A 17570-nucleotide genomic window follows, 5' to 3' on the forward strand; every position below is an offset into this window, starting at 1 on the left:
GATTGGATTCCAGTCTATAACTCACCCCAAGGTATCTGTTATTCTACATACAAACCATCTGAACTCTTCGATTAGCATCCAGTCTCTATCTCACTCCCAGGTATCTGTTAATCTATATATAAAACATTTGAACCCCTCGATTAGATTCCAGTCTGTAACTCACTCCCACGTATCTGTTATTCTATGTATAAACGATCTGAAGCCCTTGTTTAGATTCCATTCTGTATCTCACTCCTAGGTATCCTTTATTCTATATATAAACCATTTGAACCTATAAATTGGAAACCAGTCTGTAACTCTCCCCCAGGTATCCATTATTCTTTATATAAACCATCTAAACTCCTCCATTTGATTCCAGTCTGTAACTCACTCCCAGGTATCCACGATTCGATATATAAAGTATTTGATCCCCTCGATTGGATTCCATTCTGTAACTCACTCCCAGGTATCCGCTGTTCTATATAAACCATCTAAACTCCTCGAGCATGTAACTCACTCCCAGGTATCCGTTATTCTATATATAAACCATCTGAACCCTTGAATTAGCTTCCTGTATGTAACTCATTCCCTGGTATCTGTTATTCTATATATAATCCACATGAATGCCACGATTAGATTCCCGTCTGTATCTCACTCTCAGGTATCCATTATTCTATAAAAAAACCATCTGAAACCCTCAATTAGATTCCAGTCTGTATCTCACTCCCAGGTAACCGCTATTCTATATATAATCCATCTGAAGTCCTCGATTAGATTCCAGTCCATAACTCACTCCCAGGTATCCATTATTCTATATATAAACCATCTGATCTCCTCGACTAGATTCCAGAATGTAACTCACTCCCAGGTATCCAGTATTCTATAAATAAACCATCTGAACACCTCAATTAGATTTCAGTGTGTATCTCACTCCTTGGTATCTGTTATTCTATATATATACCATCTCGACCCATCGATTAGATTCCAGTATGTAATCACTGCCAGTTATCCACTGTTCGATATACAAACCATTGGGTCCCCTCGATTGGATTCCTGTCTGCAACACACTCCCAGGTATCTGTTATTCTATATATAAACCATCTGAATCCCTTGATTGGATTCCAGTCTATACTCACCCCAAGGTATCTGTTATTCTATATACAAACCATCTGAACTCTTCGATTAGCATCCAGTCTCTATCTCACTCCCAGGTATCTGTTAATCTATATATAAAACATTTGAACCCCTCGATTAGATTCCAGTCTGTAACTCACTCCCACGTATCTGTTATTCTATGTATAAACGATCTGAAGCCCTTGTTTAGATTCCATTCTGTATCTCACTCCTAGGTATCCTTTATTCTATATATAAACCATTTGAACTCCTTGATTGGATTCCTGTCTGTAACTCACCCCCACGTATCTGTTATTCTATATATAAAATGTCTGAACTCATCAATTAGAACCCAGTCTCTATTTCACTCCCAGGTATCCGTTATTCTATACAGAAACCATCTGAAACCCTCGATTTGATTCCAGTCCCTATCTCACTCCCAGGTGTCTGCTATTCTATATTTAAATAGTCTGATAAAAACAAAAAAACTGCGGATGCTGGAAATCCAAAACAAAAACAGAATTACCTGGAAAAACTCAGCAGGTCTGGCAGCATTGGCGGAGAAGAAAAGAGTTGACGTTTCGAGTCCTCATGACCCATCGACAGAACTTGAGTTCGAGTCCAAGAAAGAGTTGAAATATAAGCTGGTTTAAGGTGTGTGTGTGGGGGGCGGAGAGATAGAGAGAGAGAGAGGTTGGGAGGGGGGGTGTGGTTGTATGGACAAACAAGCAGTGATAGAAGCAGATCATCAAAAGATGTCAACGACAATAGTACAATAGAACACATAGGTGTTAAGGTTGGTGATATTATCTAAACGAATGTGCTAATTAAGAATGGATGGTAGGGCACTCAAGGTATAGCTCTAGTGGGTTTTTTTTTATATAATGGAAATAGGTGGGAAAAGGAAAATCTTTATAATTTATTGGAAAAAAAAGGAAGGGGGAAACAGAAAGGGGGTGGGGATGGGGGGGGAGGTCACGACCTAAAGTTGTTGAATTCAATATTCAGTCCGGAAGGCTGTAAAGTCCCTAGTCGGAAGATGAGGTGTTGTTCCTCCAGTTTGCGTTGGGCTTCACTGGAACAATGCAGCAAGCCAAGGACAGACATGTGGGCAAGAGAGCAAGGTGGAGTGTTAAAATGGCAAGCGACAGGGAGGTTTGGGTCATTCTTGCGGACAGACCGCAGGTGTTCTGCAAAGCGGTCGCCCAGTTTACGTTTGGTCTCTCCAATGTAGAGGAGACCACATTGGGAGCAACGAATGCAGTAGACTAAGTTGGGGGAAATGCAAGCGAAATGCTGCTTCACTTGAAAGGAGTGTTTGGGTCCTTGGACGGTGAGGAGAGAGGAAGTGAAGGGGCAGGTGTTGCATCTTTTGCGTGGGCATGGGGTGGTGCCATAGGAGGGGGTTGAGGAGTAGGGGGTGATGGAGGAGTGGACCAGGGTGTCCCGGAGGGAGCGATCCCTACGGAATGCCAATAAGGGAGGTGAAGGGAAGATGTGTTTGGTGGTGGCATCATGCTGGAGTTGGCGGAAATGGCGGAGGATGATCCTTTGAATGCGGAGGCTGGTGGGGTGATAAGTGAGGACAAGGGGGACCCTATCATGTTTCTGGGAGGGAGGAGAAGGCGTGAGGGCGGATGTGCGGGAGATGGGCCGGACACGTTTGAGGGCCCTGTCAACGACCGTGGGTGGAAAACCTCGGTTAAGGAAGAAGGAGGACATGTCAGAGGAACTGTTTTTGAATGTAGCATCATTGGAACAGATGCGACGGAGGCGAAGGAACTGAGAGAATGGGATGGAGTCCTTACAGGAAGCGGGGTGTGAGGAGCTGTAGTCGAGATAGCTGTGGGAGTCGGTGGGTTTGCAATGGATATTGGTGGACAGTCTATCACCAGAGATTGAGACAGAGAGGTCAAGGAAGGGAAGGGAAGTGTCAGAGATGGACCACGTGAAAATGATGGAGGGGTGGAGATTGGAAGCAAAATTAATAAATTTTTCCAAGTCCCGACGAGAGCATGAAGCGGCACCGAAGTAATCATCGATGTACCGGAGAAAGAGTTGTGGAAGGGGGCCGGAGTAGGACTGCTGGCAAGGGTGGTGCTGTTGTTGTCTGGCGCACTGACCTCTACCTCGCGGAGGCTGAGCGTCAACTCGCTACATTCAAAAACAGTTCCTCTGACATGTCCTCCTCCTTCCTTAACCGAGGTTTTCCACCCAGGGTCGTTGACAAGGCCCTCAACCTTGTCCGGCCCATCTCCCGCACATCCGCCCTCACGCCTTCTCCTCCCTCCCAGAAACATGATAGGGTCCCCCTTGTCCTCACTTATCACCCCACCAGCCTCCGCATTCAAAGGATCATCCTCCGCCATTTCCGCCAACTCCAGCATGATGCCACCACCAAACACATCTTCCCTTCACCCCCCTTATCGGCATTCCGTAGGGATCGCTCCCTCCGGGATACCCTGGTCCACTCCTCCATCACCCCCTACTCCTCAACCCCCTCCTATGGCACCATCCCATGCCCACGCAAAAGATGCAACACCTGCCCCTTCACTTCCTCTCTCCTCACCGTCCAAGGACCCAAACACTCCTTTCAAGTGAAGCAGTATTTCACTTGCATTTCCCCCAACTTAGTCTACTGCATTCATTGCTCCCAATGTGGTCTCCTCTACATTGGAGAGACCAAACGTAAACTGGGCGACCGCTTTGCAGAACACCTGCGGTCTGTCCGCAAGAATGACCCAAACCTCCCTGTCGCTTGCCATTTTAACACTCCACCTTGCTCTCTTGCCCACATGTCTGTCCTTGGCTTGCTGCATTGTTCCAGTGAAGCCCAACGCAAACTGGAGGAACAACACCTCATCTTCCGACTAGGGACTTTACAGCCTTCCGGACTGAATATTGAATTCAACAACTTTAGGTCGTGAGCTCCCTCCCCCATCCCCACCCCTTTTCTGTTTCCCCCTTCCTTTTTTTTCCAATAAATTATAAAGATTTTCCTTTTTCCACCTATTTCCATTATTAAAAAAAAACCCCCACTAGAGCTATACCTTGAGTGCCCTACCATCCATTCTTAATTAGCACATTTGTTTAGATAATATCACCAACTTTAACTTTAACACCTATGTGTTCTATTGTACTATTGTCGTTGACATCTTTTGATGATCTGCTTCTATCACTGCTTGTTTGTCCCTACAACCACACCCCCCTCCCAACCTCCCTCTCTCTCTATCTCTCCGCCCCCCACACACACACCTTAAACCAGCTTATATTTCAACTCTTTCTTGGGCTCGAACTCAAGTTCTGTCGAAGGGTCATGAGGACTCGAAACGTCAACTCTTTTCTTCTCCGCCGATGCTGCCAGACCTGCTGAGTTTTTCCAGGTAATTCTGTTTTTGTTTTGTAAACAATCTGAACTCCTCAATTAGATTACTCTCTGTAACTCACTCCCAGGTATCCATTATACTATATATAAACCACCTGAACTCCTCCATTAGATTCCAGTCTGTAACTCACTCGCAGGTATCCACTATTCGATATATAAACCATTTGAATCCCTCAATTGGATTCCAGTCTGTAACTCACTCCCAGTATCCAATTTTCTATATATAAATCATCTGAACTCCTCATTTAGATTCCAGTCTGTATCTCACTCACAGGTTTCCATTATTTTATAGGTAAACCATCTGTACCCTCGATTAGATTCCAGTCAGAAACTCACTCCCAAGTATCTGCTATGCTATATATGATCCATCTGAATCCCTCAATTAGATTCCAGTTTGTAAATCACTCCCTGGTATCTGTTATTCTATATATAAACCACCTGCCCCTTGATTAGATTCCTGTCTGAAACTCACTCCCAGGTATCCAATATTCTATAATTGAACCATCTGAACTCCTCAATTAGATTCCAGTCTGTAACTCACTCCCTGGTATCTGTTATTCTCTATATAAACCATCTAAACCCCTCGATTAGATTCCTGTCTAAAACTCACTCCCAGGTATCCACTATTCTATAAATGAACCATCTGAACCCCTCAATTAGATTCCAGTCTGTCACTCACTCCCAGGTATCCGCTATTCTATATATAAACCATCTGACCCCCTCGATTAGTTTCCAGTCTGTATCTCATTCCCAGATATCCATCATTTTATATATTAACTATCTGAACTCCTCGTTTAGATTCCAGTCTGTATCCCACTCCCAGGTATTCATTATTCGACACATAAACCATCTCAACCCCTCGATTGCATTCCAGTCTGTAACTCACTCCCAGGTATCCATTATTCTTTTTATAAACCATCTGAACTGTCGATTAGATTCCAGTCTGTAACTCACGCCCAGGTATCCGTTATTCTATATATAAACCATCTGAACGCCTGAATTAGATTCCAGTCTGTAACTCACTCCCAAGTATCTATTATTTTATATATAAATCATCTGACCCCCTCGATTAGATTCCAGTCTGTATCTCTCTCCCAGTTGTCCGTTATTATATAAATAAACCATCTGAACACCTCAATTAGATTCCCAGTCTGTATCTCACTATCAGATATCGGCTATTCTATATATAAACCATTTGAACCCCTAAATTGCATACCAGTCTGTAACTCACCCCCAGGTATCCATTGTTCTTTAAGTAAACCATCTGAACTCGTCCATTAGATTCCAGTCTGTATCTCACTCCCAGGCATCCATTATTCTATAAATAAATCATCTGAAACCCTCGATTAGATTCCAGTATGCATCTCACTCCCAGGTATCCGCTATTCTATATATAAACCATCTGATCTCCTTGATTAGTTTCCAGAATGTATCTCACTCCCAGGTATCCGTTACTCTATATATAAACCATTTGAAACCCTCGATTGGATTCCAGACTGTAACTCACCCCCAGGTATCCATTAATCTTTATTTAAACCACCTGAACTCCTCCATTAGATTCCAGTCTGTATCTCACTCCCAGCTATCCAGTATTCGACATATAAACCATCTCAACCCTCGATTGCATTCCAGTCTGTAACTCACTCCCAGGTATCCATTATTCTTATTATAAACCATCTGAATGGTCGATTAGATTCCAGTCTGTAACTCACGCCCAGGTATCCATTGTTCTTTATATAAACCATCTGAACTCCTCCATTAGATTCCAGTCTGTAACTCACTCCCAGGTATCCACTATTCGATGTATAAAACATTTGATCCCTTCGATTGGATTCCAGTCTGTAACTCACTCCCAGGTATCCGCTGTTCTATATATAAACCATCTGATATCCTTGATTATATTCCAGCATGTAACTCACTCCCAGTTATCCGCTATTCTATATATAAACCATCCGAAGCCCTCGATTAGATTCCAGTACGTAACTCACACCCAGGTACCTGTTATTCTACATGTAAACCATCTGAACTCTTCGATTGGCATCCAGTCTCTTTCCCACTCCCAGATATCTGTTATTCTATATATAAACCATCCGAACCCCTCGATTAGATTCCAGTCTGTAACTCACTCCTAGGTATCCATTATTCTATATATACACCATTTGAACCCCTTGATTGGATTCCTGTCTCTAACTCACGCTCACGTATCTGTTATTCTTGAAATCAACCATCTGAACTTTTCGATTAGAATCCATTCTGTATCTCACTCCCAGGTATCTGTTATTTTGTATGTAAACAATCTGAACTCAATGATTAGATTCCAGTCTGTAACTCACTCCCAGGCATCTATTGTGCTATATATAAACCATCTCAACTCCCCGACTAGATTCCAGTCTGTAACTCACTCCCAGGTATCCATTATTCTTTATGTAAACCACCTGAACTCCTCCATTAGGTTCCAGTCTGTACCTCACTCCCAGTTATCCAGTATTCAACATATAAACCATCTCAACCCCTCGACTGGATCCCATTCTGTAACTCATTCCCAGGTATCCTTTATACTATATATAAACGATTTGAAATCCTTGTTTAGATTCCGGTCTATAACTCACTCCCAGGTATCCGCTATTCTATATATGAACCATCTGAACCCCTCAAATTAGATTCCTGTCTGTAACTCACTCCCAGGTATCCACTATTCGATATACAAACCATTGGAACCCCTTGATTGGATTCCAGTCTGTAACTCACTCCCTGGTATCTGTTATTCTATGTATAAACAATCTGAAGCCCTCGATTAGATTCCAGTCTGTATCTCTCTCCCAGGTATCCACTATTATACATAGAAAGCATTTGAACCCCTCGGTTGGATTCCAGACTGTAACTCACCCCCAGGTATCCATTTTTCTATATGTTAACCATCTGAACTCCTCGTTTAGATTCCAGTCTGTATCTCACTCCCAGTTATCCAGTATTCAACATATAAAACATCTCATCCCTTCGACTTGATTCCAGTCTGTAACTCACTCCCAGGTATCTGTTATTCTACATGTAAACCATCTGAACTCTTCGATTAGCATCCAGTCTCTATCTCACTCCCAGGTATCTGTTATTCTATATATAAACCATATGAACCCCTCGATTAGATTACAGTCTGCAACTCATTCCCAGGTTTCCATTATTTCATATGTAAACCATCTGAACCCCTCGATTAGATTCCTGTCTGAAACTCACTCCCAGGTATCCGCGATTCTATATATGAACCATCTGAAGCCCTCAGTTAGATTCCAGTCTGTAACTCACTTCCTGGTATCTGTTATTCTATATATAATCCATCTGACCCTCTCGATTAGTTTCCAGTCTGTATCTCACTCCCAGGTATCCATTATTCTATATATAAACCATCTGATCTCCTCGATTAGATTCCAGTCTGTAACTCACTCCCAGGTATCCAGTATTCTATAAATAAACCAACTGAACACCTGAATTAGATTCCAGTCTGTAACACACTCCCTAGTATCTGTTATTCTATGTATAAATGATCTGGAGCCCTCGATTAGATTCCAGTCTGTATCTCTCTCCCAGGTATCCGCTATTATATATATAAAACATTTGAACGCCTCAATTGGATTCCTGTGTGTAACTCGCTCCCAGGTAACCATTTTTCTATATATTAACCATCTGAACTCCTCGTTTAGCTTCCAGTCGGTATCTCACTCCCAGGTATCCAGTATTCGACATATAAACCATCTCAACCCCTCGATTGCATTCCAGTCTGTAATTCACTCCTAGGTATTCATTAATCTTTTTTATAAATCATCTGAACTGTCGATTTGATTCCAGTCTGTAACTCACTCCCAGATATCTGTTATTTTATATATAAATCATCTGAACCCCTCAATTAGATTCCAGTCTGTATCTCTCTCCCAGGTACCATTATTATATATATAAACCATATGAACCCCTCGATTAGATTCCAGTCTGTAGATCACTATCAGAGATCTGCTATTCTGTATATAAAATGTTTGAACCCCTAAATTGGAGACCAGTCTGTGACTAACTCCCAGGTATCCACTATTCTATATATAAACCATCTGAACCCCTCGATTCGCTTCCAGTCTGCAACTCATTCCCTGGTATCTGTTATTCTATATATAATCCATATGAACACCACGATTAGATTCCAGTCTGTATCTCACTCCCAGGTAACCGCAATTCTATATATAATCCATCTGAACTCCTCGATTATATTCCAGTCCGTAACTGACTCCCAGGTATCCATTATTCTATATATAAACCATCTGATCTCCTCGATTAGATTAAAGCATGTATCTCAAACCCAGGTATCCATTATTCTATATATAAATCATTTGAACCCCTCGAATGGAATCCAGACCGTAACTCACCCCCAGGTATCCGTTATTCTTTATTTAAACCGCCTGAACTCCTCCATTAGATGCCAGTCTGTAACTCACTCCCAGCTATCCACTATTCGACATATCGATCATTTTAACCCCGCGATTGGATTCCAGTGTGTAACTCGCTCCCAGGTATCCATTTTTCTATATATACACCATCTGAAGTCCTCGTTTAGATTCTAGTCTGTATCTCACTCCCAGTTATCCAGTATTAACATATAAAACATCTCAACCCCTCGATTGGATTCCAGTCTGTAATTCATTCCCAGGTATCCATTATTCTATATATAAACCATCTGAACTCTTCGATTAGCATCCAGTCTCTATCTCACTCCCAGGTATCTGTTATTCTATATATAAACCATCTGAACCCCTCGGTTACATTCCAGTCTGTAACTCACTCCCAGGTAACCATTATTCTATATATAAAACATCTGATCCCCTCGATTGGATTCCTGTCTGTAACTAACTCCCAGGTATCCACTATTCTATAAATAAACCATCTGAACACCTCAATTAGATTCCAGTCTGTAACTCACTCTCTGGTATCTGTTATTCTACGTATAAACGATCTGAAGCCCTCGATTAGATTCCAGTCTGTATCTCTCTCCCAGGTATGTGCTATTATATATATAAAACATTTGAACCCCTCGATTGGATTCCAGACTGTAACTCACCCCCAGCTATCCATTCTTCTATATATTAACCATCTGAACTCCTCGTTTAGATTCCAGTCTGTATCTCACTTTCAGGGATCCAGTATTCGACATATAAACCATCTCAACCCGTCGATTGCATTCCAGTCTGTAACTCACTCCCAGGTATCCATTATCCTTTTTATAAACCATCTGAACTGTCGATTAGATTCCAGTCTGTAACTCACTCCCAGGTATCCATTATTCTATATATAAACCATCTGAATCCATCAATTAGATTCCAGTATGTCACTCACTCCCAGATATCTGTTATTTTATATATAAATCATCGGAACCCCTTGATTAGATTCCAGTTTGTATCCCTCTCCTGGGTATCCATTAATATGTATATAAACCATATGAACCCCTCGATTAGATTCCAGTCTGTATCTCACTATCAGATACCTGCTATTCTATATATAAACCATTTGAACCCCTAAATTGTATACCAGTCCGTAACTCACCCCCAGATATCCATTATTCTTTATATAAACCATCTGAACTCCTCCATTAGATTCCAGTCTGTAACTCACTCCCAGGTATCCACTATTCGATATATAAAGCATTTGATGCCCTCGATTGGATTCCATTCTGTAACTCACTCCCAGGTATCCACTGTTCTATATATAAACTATCCGATCTCCTCAATTAGATTCCAGCCTGTAACTCACTCCCTGGTATCTGTTATTCTATATATATAACTATTATTCTATATATCTATTATTCTATATATATAACCATCTGATATCTTTGATTCGATTCCAGCATGTAACTCACTCCCAGCTCTCCACTATTCGATATACAAACCATTGGAACCCCTCGATTGGATTCCAGTCTGTAACTCACTCCCAGGTATCCGCTGTTCTATATATAAACCATCTGAACTCCTCGATTAGATTCCAGTCTGTAACTCACTCCCGGGTATCCATTGTGCTTTATATAAACCATCCGAACTCCTCCATTAGATTCCAGTCTGTAACTTGCTAACAGCTATCCACTGTTCTATGTATAAACCATTTGAACCCCTTGATTGGATTCCAGTCTGTAACTCACTCCCATGTATCTGTTATTCTATGTATAAACGAGCCGAAGCCCTCGATTAGATTCCATTCTGTATCTCAGTCCTAGGTATCTGTTAGTCTATATATAAACTATTTGAACCCCTTGATTGGATTCCTTTCTGTAACTCACTCCCAGGTATCCATTATGCTATATATAAACCATCTGAAGTCCTCGATTAGATTCCAGTCTGTAACTCACTCCCAGGTATCCATTATTTTAAATGTAAACCATCTGAACCCCTTGATTGGTTTCCAGTCTGTATCTCACTCCCAAGTATCAGCTGTTCTATATATAAACCATCTGAATTCCTCGATTAGATTCCAGTCTGTAACTCACTCCCAGGTATCTGCTGTTCTATATATAAACCATCTGAACCCCTCAATTGGATTCCAGTCTGTAACTCACCCCCAGGTATCCATTATTCTTTATATAAACCCTCTGAACTCCTCAACTGGATTCCAGTCTGTAACTCACTCCCAGATATCCAGTATTCTATATATAAACCATCTGAACCCCTCGATTAGATTCCAGTCTGTAACTCACTCCCATGTATCCATTATTCTATATATAAACCATCTGAACCCCTCGATTAGATTCCAGTCTGTATCTCCCTCCCAGGTAACCGCTATTCTATATATAAACCATTTGAACCCTTCAATTTGATTCCTGTCTGTAACTCACTCCCAGGTATCCATTATTCTACATATAAACCATCTGATCTCCTCGAATATATTCCAGCCTGTAATTCACTCCCAGGTATCCTTTATTCTATATATAAATCATTTGAACCCCTCGATTGGATTCCAGTTTGTAACTCACTCTGAGGTGTTTATTATTTATAAGCCATGAATTAATTGGATTCACAAGTTTCTCTCTGTTTCTTCCTGATATGCAGCTTGTGCTACAGCCTGTGTATTGAATTTAGGCTTATATAAGCGGTTCCACTTTATTGTCTTGTTCGAAAGACTCAAATATTTCCTGTCTTAATGTTGCATTGGATCCACTAGGTGGTGCTTGCTCACATGCTTTGACCCATTGAACGAGATTGTTGATGTGTCTGCACCAGGTGCATGAGTTGGCGTTGTTTGTCTGCATATTGTGCAATTTTATACTGGAATATTAGTGCTTCCGTGACTTGAAATGATGTTCCCACCCTCGCATATTGGCCCTCACATATTGGCCCGCGACTCTGATGGGAGATTAGCTGGAGCTGTGACCAGAGGCGTTGGCGTTCCGAGCTGAGGTCTTGAAATGATGTTCCCACCCTCGCATATTGGCCCTCACATATTGGCCCGCGACTCTGTTGTGAGATTAGCTGGCGCTGTGACCAGGGGCGTTGGCGTTCTGAGCTGAGGTCATATCTCCAGCATTGCCTTCCAACCCTGCCCCCACCAACGAAACACCCTACCACCCTCCCCAGTTCTTCTCTCCCCCTCCCCCAACCACCCCCGCAACTTCAGTTATCCAAGTGAGCTTCCATCCAGATTGGTCTTCACTCCTCGGGCTGAAGTAGCTGGTAGGGTTGGTGCTCCTGTAATTTGCACTTGTGGAGCGGGTGTGCCAGCTCATGTGCTTTGGTTTGGCAGTGTTTGTGCTGAACTTCAGCTGGACACAAAGTTCATGGGAAAGGACTTGATGCCATCACTGCAGGACAGCTGTCATGAGGTGATGGTGCCTGAGGGGATGAATGTGGGACAAGATGCAGTGACTCATAGGACCTCTATGTACAGTTATCTGTGCCTTGCCAACTTTATTCAAATACAGTCTTGGCATTCAAAAATAGGTGTGTATCAGAATTAATCAAATCGTTATTAATTGCTGACTCTTGCATTTCAAGCTGTCATATTGCAACACTCCTGGGAAAGATGAACGTTTAAAAATACCACTTCATAACTTGAAGCCTGAGTGTTGATGTAATAATAGCCATGAACTAACTGACCAAAAGCTAGACACTGAAGCTGGACAGCTGACCTGAAACAGTGAGGGAAACAGAATTCCTGGAATCCTTGTTAAAAGGGAAGAGGGTTAAAAATGGAAACAAACAAATTCGAAAATATATTTGGGGAAAGGGCAGGGAATTGCAACCAAGTGGTTACCTCGATCTCAAAATCAGGCCAGGGGGTGATGGGCTGAATGCAGACCTTTCCCTGTAAAATTCCGGTATTTTGTGATGCGGAGAGTGATCTTACTTCCCCTGGACTCCTGTGAGATTGATCTCCCTGGGTTACCCCTTGAGTTATCTCTGAAACACAGTTTACAAAGCTGGTTGCTGAGCAGCTGGCAGCCTCAGAGTTGACTCCACACCTGCACACGCCTCACACTGGGAACCTCTAACTCCCAAACAGAAGCCAGGTGATGGCACCAGACACACTGTCTTGAACTGCTGCCTCAGTTGGAAATGGTTGGCCAGTTTGGAAACCTTCATATTTGTTCTTGATGTGGGCATCACTGGCAAGGGTGACATTTATTGCCCATCCCTAATTGCCCTTGAGAAGGTGGTGGTGAGCTGCCGTCTTGAGCCGCTGCAGTCCGTGTGGTGTAGGTACACCCACAGTGCTGTTAGGGAGAGAGTTCCAGGATTTTGACCCAGCGACAGTGAAGGAACGGCAATATATTTCCAAGTCAGAATAGTGTGATCTGAAAGAGTTTGGGGCTGGAGGAGGTTTACAGAGGTGGGGAGGGTCGAGACCATGCAACAATTTTAAATCAAAGGTTAGGATTTTAAAATTGAGACATTGGCAGTGTAAGTCAGTGAGCACAGGGTGATGGGAGAATGGAACTAGGTGCACATTAGAATAGGGGCTGAACAGTTTTGGATGAGCTTAAATTTCTGGAGAGTCCAAGTAGAATGCTGGCCAGGAGAGCATTGGACTATTCCAAATTTGAGCTGGAACAAAGGTTCCAGTCGCAGATGAGTTTAGAAATGGACTGAGTGCAGGAGTTTTGAACTGGCACCATTCAGTGTATCTCCTTCTAACATTTTGCAGTCCTAATATGAGCTGATCCTCATTTACATTCTGGATTAATTGCTGAAAAGACAAAAAGGCACTGTCATTCCCAAACCCCTTTTTCCGGACAAGATTAGCTTTTGGCTTCAAGACCCATGATTTGCGGTAAAGAAACAGAGATTTCCTCTCCTACTCACCACACAACTTTAGCTGGTGTGTGAATGGGTGCCGGCACAATTGGGCTTGCCAGTTAGGTGTCCACAGTCGAATAGCTAGCCACAGCTTCAACTTTGTGGAATGATCACTTGGACTCTTAAGGCTGCTTTGAGAAACCATTCCTCTGGAGGGAGGGTTGCTCGTGAAGCTCAGTGTTGTCTTGCCATGCTCAAAATTGCTTTTGGCACTGTTCCATTCCTACGTTTTAATGAGAAGCTATTAATCTGATGACGCTTTGTCTAATGGGGAGATAATACTCTGGAATCTCCTTGTAAAAGCTGAGTGGTGAAGTGAAAGCTGTGTTAATAAGCCCTCACTCGCATGACAAGCCTCTTCAATGTAGTGACACTGCTTCAGACAGGAGCAATCCTATCTCTGCAACCACAATTGACATTTGGTTTGATGTACCACTGGGAAGGTTATTTTGCTTTGCGTTTCTGGTTGAACATGTTTCGGGACAAGTTGAATGATTGGAAATTCAAGTTGAGTCTGACAATGTATTTCCCTTCAGGGTGTCACAGGACTTGATCTATTTTGACAGATCTGTTTGCAGCATTTGTTTGTCCCTGGCGTAGTTTTATTTCTCTCTGCTCTGCTTCCAGCTGTGAGGAATTGAATATGTGGCAGGGATTAGAGTGGAATCAGTTGTACTTGTGAGGACGGGCCAGACAGGAAGAAGCAGGCATCTTGCTGTTGCAAAGTCAAACCAATTCACAACTGAAGCCACCCAGGAATATTTAGTTTAGGAAGGCAGAGAGAGAAAGAGGAGAGGTCTCACCTGATCACTCTGGCCCTGGATTAAATGCAGGCCTTTCCAATCTCCTGTGCCACCCGTCAATGTCACTTGTATTTACATTGGAAGGCAATCAATGATCTGTACGTTTGGTTTGTGCAGCACTCAATTGTCCATCTCTTGGTCGAGTCAAGGTGTGAGTTGGAGGGCACTTGGTCTCACATGCTGTATTGAGAACACGTTGGTCAACACTGCTCTATCCTGTTCTCTCCATTTTCTTCTCATAGTCACAAAGTTGTCAAGATGACAAAAGTTGTAAGAGTCTTGCTTCTCTCTTTCACTGCAATGCTTTTTTGCGAGCTAAGCTTCCCAGAGGGAAGCCCTTCAGTCAGACAGGTGTTTCCAAGGTGACATGTTATCACGAAGACTGACCAGGTTGGGGAACTGGATTAAGATCACAGCTTAAAGGTTCATCCACACAGTTCAACAGAGAGAGCCTGGCATTCTGAGAGCACCCTTCACCACCTCAGGACATTGCAAAGTGCTTTCGAGCCAAAGCAGCTCTCTTTGGAATGCAGTCACAGTTGTAAAGTAAGAATTAATATTAAAGAGCCAAAGAAAAAGAGCAACCATCTTCGTGGGGTGGTGGGAATGGTGAGGGGCGGTGATCCCAGCAATTTAAACTCTGAAGCATTCACTGTTGACAGGAATCTATCAGTTCATAGCTGGCTGAACTGAGGAGAAGAAAAATCAGGTGCACAGAAAGACAGGAAAGCATAGGGTTACTCTCTCTCTTCCTCTCTGCCGTGCTCCCCCCACCCCCAGTCTCCCCCCACCCCCCACCCCACTTCCTCTTCTCACCCCCTCTCTCAGCCAGAAAGCTGTGGGTTCAAGTCCCACTCCAGCAATTCAGCACAAAGCCCTCGGCTGAGACTCAGGGCACAGTCCTCCGTGAGTGCTGCACAGTCGGAGGTGCCATCTATGCCATGGGGTGTTAAACCAAGCCTCTACCTGCCCCCATGGGTGCATATAAAACATCCCAGTGCTCTTTCAAGGAAGAGCAGGGAGCCCTGGTTCTGATTAATATTCATCCCTCAATCAACGTGATTAAAAGAGGTGATTGTGGGAGCTTGCTGTGCACAAACTGGCCGAGGCCTTTCGTGTATTGTGACTTTTAGCAAAAAATATTTCATTGACTGTCACTTCCTTTGAGATGACCGGAGGTTCTGAAAGGCGCTATAAAAATGCAATCCTAGTTTCACCACCCCCTTCACAGCCCCAACGATTAAAAGGCAGCACCTAGCCTGAAATGCTTGACCAATATTGTGCCTTTGGAGTGGAGAAGTGACCAGCTGTGGCAGGAAATGCCAGCTGGCATGAAGTGCTGGCTGAGAGGGGGACCAAAAAAAGCTTCTGTCTGTTTAGCCATGCCAGATAATTGTGCCTGGCTTGATGAGATATGGGATTAAAAGAGACAGGAGTTTTATTGTGTGTGTGTGTCTGTGTGTGTGTGTGAGAGAGAGAGAGAGACCCCACCCTCTTTGCCAATTGAATGGAAGAGGAGGGGGAGAGAGGGATCTCTTGCAGCCACACTGTCTCCTCTGCTGTTGACTGAGATAGAGCCTCATGTCACCAGCCCTGGCCATCAGTCGATGGAGCAGCCAAGGGTCTGGGAGAGGTGCTGGGTGTGAACTGCCAACGAAACCCTCATCTTCTCAGTGCTGAAACTATGTGAACAGGAGTCCAGGCCACAGAGATAAGGCCAGCTGAAACTCCCTTTTGGGTTGTGTCAAATGCAAATGCACAGCTTGGAAATCTCTGCACCACTTGTTTTGGACTTCAGATCATTTGCCAGGTTTATTCTCCAAAAGGGAGGGCCCCACTTCCTCTCCCCAATCTGTGTACGCAGGGCTCTGTGGGGTAGATTAGAGATGTGCGTGGGGTCCTGTGGGGTAGATTGGAGATGTACACATGGTTCTGTGGGTAGATTGGAGATGTACATAGGGTTCTGTGAGGTAAATTGGAGATGGACATGCGGTTCTGTGGGATAGATTGGAGATGTACACGAGGTCCTGTGGGATAGATTGGTGATGTACATAGGGTTCTTGGGGTAGTTTGGAGATGTACACGGGGTCCTATGGGGTAGATTGGAGATGTATGCGGGGTTCTGTGGGGTAGATTGGAGATATACGCAGGGTTCTGTGGGGTAGATTGGAGATGTACATGGGGCACTGTGGGGTAGATTGGAGATGTACATGGGGCACTGTGGGGTATATTGGAGATGTACACAGGGTTCTGTAGGGTAGATTGGAGATGTATACGAGGTTCTGTGGGGTAGATTGGAGATGTACACGCGGTTCTGTGGGGTAGATTGGAGATGTGCACAAGACCCTACAGATGATGTAGAGATTTCTATAGGTTACACTTGGAATAGACTTGGTATTCTGTAGCTTTTGCTGCAGCTATACAAAGGGCTCTTTCAGTCACACTGGGTTCTCTCGGTTAATCCGGACCTGTTCACACAGGGCATACTGAGATGTAGCTGAACACCAGAAGAGCACGCACTTCATTATGTAAGTTATGGACAAGGGAGCTGGTTCCTGTACCAATCTGTTCAGTGCTGCTTGCGTTTTGAGATGAGAACATTGCTTCCATTGAATTCGGATTCCTTCCCTTAATTTCTTGATGTATCTGAACCGTATTGTCACTCGGGTGACTCGGGAAAATGAAGGAATCGAACTCTTTGGCATGCCGCTTGCGGAAGGCAGCCTCCCTGGGAAAGCCGGGCCTTCAGCCTGTCCAGGGCTGCAGTGGACCCGGGCACAGAGGCTGCCAGCACTGCGGAACCAGGCCCCTCTGTCCACATGCTGCCTGTACACTGCCCTCTGATGGACTGTCCAAACTGAGCTGAAGGAACAGGTATCATTTCACTCCTGGAGTCCGCCACTTCCCCCATCACTCTCTTCATCTCCTCACCCTGTGGCATCTTCATTTCCCCACACTCCCATTTCCACCAATGATCAA

The sequence above is a fragment of the Carcharodon carcharias genome, chromosome 17 (genome assembly GCF_017639515.1).
Source record: "Carcharodon carcharias isolate sCarCar2 chromosome 17, sCarCar2.pri, whole genome shotgun sequence".
Taxonomy (NCBI): Eukaryota; Metazoa; Chordata; class Chondrichthyes; order Lamniformes; family Lamnidae; genus Carcharodon; species Carcharodon carcharias.